The following is a 6,018-nucleotide window of genomic DNA, read 5'->3' on the forward strand; positions in this document are numbered from 1 at the left end:
TTTCGCATACGCGTCACTATGCTTTTTAAAGTACAGTAGAGAGGACACAAAAATACTCTTCATTAAAGCGCAATGGAGCCTCTTTGTCAGAATTACTCACCGAAGGTAAAGTATTCCTTTGTGATTCAGTCGATTTAAAATTGTTATACAGCTGCTATGCGCACAGGTAGCTTTTTAAACTGGAAGGTCTGATTTTCATGTTAACAGAAATTCAACATCAGCAGTAACACCGGAGTGCACATTATGGACGACACCGGGGCCGAAGTCGATGAAGATAATCGAAGGTGAAGTGTTAGATGAGCAGTCGGACATGAAACGGAAAGTTCGCGATGGTGCTGCACCTTCAGGTGACATTAAAACAAGTCCTGTCACTGCATCAGTAAAGTCATTTTGACTCTGATTTGTCAGACGGTGATTTCATCTCTAAAAGTGTTCTGCGTTACTTAGTACTGCGGGTGCAAGAAGAAATCCGTGCTCCCTTCACACCTGTAATTCCAGGTCGTTATTATTAATTTTTAAAAATAATTTCAGACATGAAACAGAGATTTTAATTAAATATTAATCAGTTAGACGGAGAGATTACATGATTTAATATCAACAAGGTTTTGATTTTCTAACTCTGCACATAATAATCCATTGTGGCTTATTATAAACCAAAGTTCTGTACTTTGACTTGACTACAAACTAGGAAAGTGTTAGACAGTGGAGATGTTTAAATTACATAGGCATTCAGGATAAAACGGATTAGAACAATTTGGTTTGTTTAAAATAAATTAACTTTGTATGGAATTTAAATATTATTCCTTAAAGATGTTAACAAAAAAGTAGTAAAGAGAATATGCGTAGGCAAACATAGATTTGTGAATTTCCCATTGGGATTAATAAAGTATCTATCTATCTATCTATCTATCTATCTATCTATCTATCTATCTATCTATCTATCTATCTAGATTTCTTAAATTTAATCTACTGCTTCAGTCTGTAAATCAACATCCCTAAATAAGGCAAACAAACCCTGTGTCCCCTTACACGTAACGACTACCAAGCAAAAACCCGATTCGTTTTTACTATTTTGATATTTATGTAGCACAAGTCCAGCATTTAAAACAAATGCTCCTGCCCTTATGGAGTCATAACTTTTATGACAAACAAGTAACTAGATACAATAGAACTCGTCAAGGCTTGAATGAATACAATTGAACTTCATAAATACATGGAGACCCCACAACCCAAAAAAAACACTAGTGAAATATCCATCCATCCATCCATCCATTTTCCAACCCGCTGAATCCGAACACAGGGTCACGGGGGTCTGCTGGAGCCAATCCCAGCCAACACAGGGCACAAGGCAGGAAACAATCCCGGGCAGGGTGCCAACCCACCGCAGGACACACACAAACACACTCACACACCAAGCACACACTAGGGCCAATTTAGAATCGCCAATCCACCTAACCAGCATGTCTTTGGACTGTGGGAGGAAACCGGAGCGCCCAGAGGAAACCCACGCAGACACGGGGAGAACATGCAAACTCCACGCAGGGAGGACCCGGGAAGCGAACCCGGGTCCCCAGGTCTCCCAACTGCGAGGCAGCAGCGCTACCCACTGCGCCACCGTGCCGCCCTTCTAGTGAAATAATGAATTAAAAAAATCTATAAGGAAACAGTGCGACGATAACACAAGAGAAGTCAATCCTGTAAAGAAAAAAACGTGACAAGCCCCCTTGTATCATAAAACCAAACCATTAAGGCACAAATTTCACTTCCTTACTGTGAACACCCAGTTCAGCGTTACTCTCCTCGCCCACCTGCATCAAGACTGCTACTGGGCCAATTTATACAGGTGCACAGGTGACTAATCTCTTAAAGAGACACTCACACTCTTTAGGCCATCCATCTTTACTAATCCTGCATTTAGATGCAAACCTCCCTCATTTGAAGGCAAGTCAACAACTTAACATGATACTGTCAGGAGTGGTGGCTTAGTGGCAGAAGCGAAACTTACAGGTTAGTTAGTAAAATGTTTTATTTCTCTGCTCAGTCTTCTACTGACGTGATGTCCTTTTCTTTTTTAAGAATCCCCTGTGCAGTCATCGTCACGTACAGACACAAGATCCACCTTCTGTGACAGTGAGGGTGCACCTCAGACACCTGAAGTAGCACAAATTGAGAATAATTCGACTTCTGCAAAAGAGCTATTTGCAATTAAACAGAATTGAGTTGCACATTAACATATTGTATCTGTGGTGATGTAGTTTGGGAAGGAGTTGAATAAGCAGTATGTAAGAATTCAAAGGTTAAGTAACCGTACATTAAGAAAAAAGATAGAAAACAAACATCAGTTTTCTTTTTGAGTTCTGCAGTTTCATTACATTTGGTGAATTTATTTCACAGCTTGTCAAAAACGCCCTACAAGAGAAGCCAGGTGGTGACAAGATATTACAAAAATACAGAGAAAGTGGCACAATTACAGCAAAACATGGTGACAACTGGTTAATAATTTAATTTCAGCTATGACTGAAAACCGTGGGTATGTGTAAACAGTATTCAATTTTACTTTTCTAAATCAATTACTCTTCTTCATTTGCTTTTAATAAGGAATTTAATACACTTTTCACAAATGCTATCCCTATGTATTTTGCTATATAAAGACTTTTGCATTAAGGAATTACAACCCCAGTTCAAATGAAGTTGGGACGTTGTGTAAAACGTAAATAAAAACAGAATACAATGATTTGCAAATCGTTTTCAACCTATAGTTCCCAAACGCTTATTGAGTGTTGTTAAAAGGAAAGGTGATATAACACAGTGGTAAACATGCCCCTGTCCCAGCTTTTTTGGAGTGTGTTGCAGGCATCAAATTCAAAATGAGTGAGCATTCGATATCTTGTCTTCATAGTGTATTCAATTTAATATTAGTTGAAAAGGATTTGCAAACATTGTGTTCTGTTTTTATTTACGTTTTACACAACATCTCAACTTCATTGGAATTGGGGTTGTATGTTCCCACATTCTGTTTAATTTTCTGTTAATTTTATTTTAAAGTTGTATCTTTTAACATTTTCTTTTTTCAATCTGTGTCAGATTTTAAAATACTTTTTTGTATTTTCTATCAAAGAACATTCCTCCAAAGGATATAAGAGTGCAGTGTGCATTAGGTATCATAACCCTGCTGCCTTCACTGAAAGACCCCAATTCAACCAAAGGCTGTGTACGTCTGTCTGTGTGTCTGTCTACCTGTTTGGAGAGCATCTGTGTGTTTAATCACACCATTTGTATCATTGCAGAGTTTTAAACAGTTGTCAGACAATTTATACAGTTGGTGCCTCAATGTTATTTTTTCAACTTAGTGGGATGACAAATGTACAAACATTACGATCCAAAACAGCTTCAATTCCCAGATAGTTATATGTTTGCCTAATTTTTGTGTTCACTTTTTAAACATATTATGTTCACCATTTACTGTAAGACAGCTTACTTGTACTTCATATAACAATAAACATGTAGAAGTTTGAAGGGAGCTATTTCACTAAATTAAGAAATCCAGAAAAAGTTTTCACAACGTATTAGCTAAAAATGTTAAGGGACTAAGAAGGTTGAGTTGTTTTTAATTTTATGCCGTCTTCCTTTTGTGTTTTCAGGAGCACTTTAGTGAGGAAGAAAGTAGCATGGCGCTTAAAAGCAGCTCTGCACAAAATACTCTGCAGGAACAGTGACAACCACAGAAGAGCCAGAGACAGTTGAGAAAGTAAGTGGCCAGGCACTGAACGGTCATTTAACTTGCCTGAGGATCGGCTAGAAGGTGACAGCTGTAGAGAGGCTATTGCCTTAATGAAACATGCGACAGTCCGGGCCCAGGTCATCTCAAAGATGAGATCAGCCTTCAAGTACAGGCAGCAATCAATCCATGATGCAGAGCAGTCGACTACAGCACTTGAAGTGTGTCCGTGGTTTCTGGATGTGAAGGGCCTGGTAAGTGTATCAATCTAACACGTACCCTTTGAGACATTTTACAATTTAATATTTGACCTCACTTTTTTGTACTTTACTGTATATATCTTTTTGTTGTCACTATGTATATTTAATATTTCTTAGTGATGCATGATTGAACATAATCTATTAATAATTATGTCTAGTACTTTTTTTCCCATACTGTGAGGTTCTTCAAGACTTTGAATTGCTTTTTGGAATGGAGACTTCATCCAAGATTCTGGAGACGTGGGACACATTCTTCAAGACCAAACTCGTCAGAAAGCCAAGAACATTACTCAGAGTTATTGCTGAGCTCACTTATCCAGTCTGCCGCGAATATTCATGATCCAAGGTAAATATGACAAAGCTATGTCTAAAATGTTACAGTTTATATTATTCACTGGCCTTGAGTTATACTTGTCAGTATTGGTGTACTTCAAAAATTGTCTGAAAATGCATAAACTAATTTGATAAGCTGAATAGTTCATATCCGGGCGGCCACTTAGTAAAATCTTTTTCTGAAGCTCAACACGTTTGTTTTTAAATGTGTGTTTTTTGTTTTCCTCTCTCCACAATGTGTGATTGTGACATGGCATCAATCCTGCTGCCTCTATATCTGTTTCCACCTCCACAAAACAGAGGGCTGTAAAGAAAAGTGTCCGTGAAGCTGTTGACCATGTTATCAAATTTGATAAGGTCAGCATCTAACAAGGTGTTCTTGAGAAGTGTACTTCAGAGTCTAAATGTATGTGTTGCTAACCATGAATTGTTTTATTGTTTATTTCTTTATTTTCATACATGCTGTAGCCTTGAAGAGCACATCAATCAGACTGAGGAGCGACAGTCCTACCTTCTGGCAGCTGGAACAGCAAAGAACAGCATCCATGACTTCTACATTGTACTGGATGGTCAGCTCTTTCCTTGTCAGGTGAGGTCTTCCCTGTCAGTTTTTGATGAGCTTTTTAAAATACATTCTGCGTTTGGCATCTCCTATGATGAGTCATTTGACAAAGTATGTACTCTGTAACATAGACCACCATATAGAAGTATATAGAGATGGAAGAAGAGAGAAAGAAAGAAAGAAAGAAAGGAAAAGGGACTGAACTTTACTGTGAAGAATAGTGGTGTTGTTGCTGATTTGTGCACTGTGCTGAAAGAAAGCAAAAGAAGAAAATAAAAGTGTGGGCCTTTGGGACTTGTGTCTCAGTGTCTGTCTGTGTCAGGGCTGATCTTCCACAGTGTGTTGAGAGATTTTGTTCTTTTTCATGTTTTCTGAAAACATCTTTTAAAAATTGCATGTTTGTGACCCGCCACTTCTAAATGAACATTCCTTTCCTCCAATTTGCAGACCAGACCCCCAACTGATATTTCTCTGACCGAGTGGCCTTTAGATAGTCCACAAACATCAAATAAAGTTGTTTAGACCAAAGTTAGCACCCAAGAAATGTGTGCATCCACAATTGTCAAACTTCTTGGATGTGGTGTTGCCACTAATGTCATAAATCAGCTGTTTAAAATTGAAAGGAATTTGTTCATGACTTACATGCAGATATAAAGGAAGAAGAGTTAAGTCTGCTTGAAGCTGATCGTAGGTTAAGATCCAAGGTACAGGAATACTTTGATAATCGTGACAACCCAGTTTCAGATTTTAGCACAGAGAGCAAGTGGAATAAATATCAGTGACAAGGGGGTAATGGTGGAACCTGTTGAGGTACCTTTAGGCGTGAGGTACGACTCGAGAAGGGACTGGAGTTGAGGTACTTATGATGAAGTTCCTGTGACTGACAAGTTAGTGTTTGTGGCACTGTTTGAAACTCTAAATTTCATATTTTCTAATCCACAAGTTCTTTTAATATACTGTGAAGCTCTGTTAAGAAACGGGTGTATTTAAAGATTTTTGTGGTGGCAGTTACTTTAGAAATCACCCCCTCTTCTCCAAAGAAAAATCAGCTCTTCAAATCCAACTATTTTATGATGAGTTTGAAACAGCAAATCCTTCAGACTCAAAACAAGGTATCCACAAGACTGGGGATTGGAAGTACAGTA

The 6,018-nt window shown here is 38.2% G+C and overlaps 1 long non-coding RNA gene across 1 annotated transcript; it reads left to right on the forward strand.

Moving 5' to 3' along the window:
* Positions 1-211: 211 nt before the first annotated feature.
* On the forward strand, positions 212-5,024 carry LOC127525968 (uncharacterized). Its single transcript, XR_007933578.1, has 4 exons — positions 212-347; positions 3,642-3,972; positions 4,160-4,324; positions 4,780-5,024. It is a non-coding gene; the product is annotated as an uncharacterized LOC127525968 (long non-coding RNA).
* Positions 5,025-6,018: the final 994 nt, after the last annotated feature.

Source organism: Erpetoichthys calabaricus, chromosome 15 (genome assembly GCF_900747795.2).
Source record: "Erpetoichthys calabaricus chromosome 15, fErpCal1.3, whole genome shotgun sequence".
Lineage (NCBI taxonomy): Eukaryota > Metazoa > Chordata > Cladistia > Polypteriformes > Polypteridae > Erpetoichthys > Erpetoichthys calabaricus.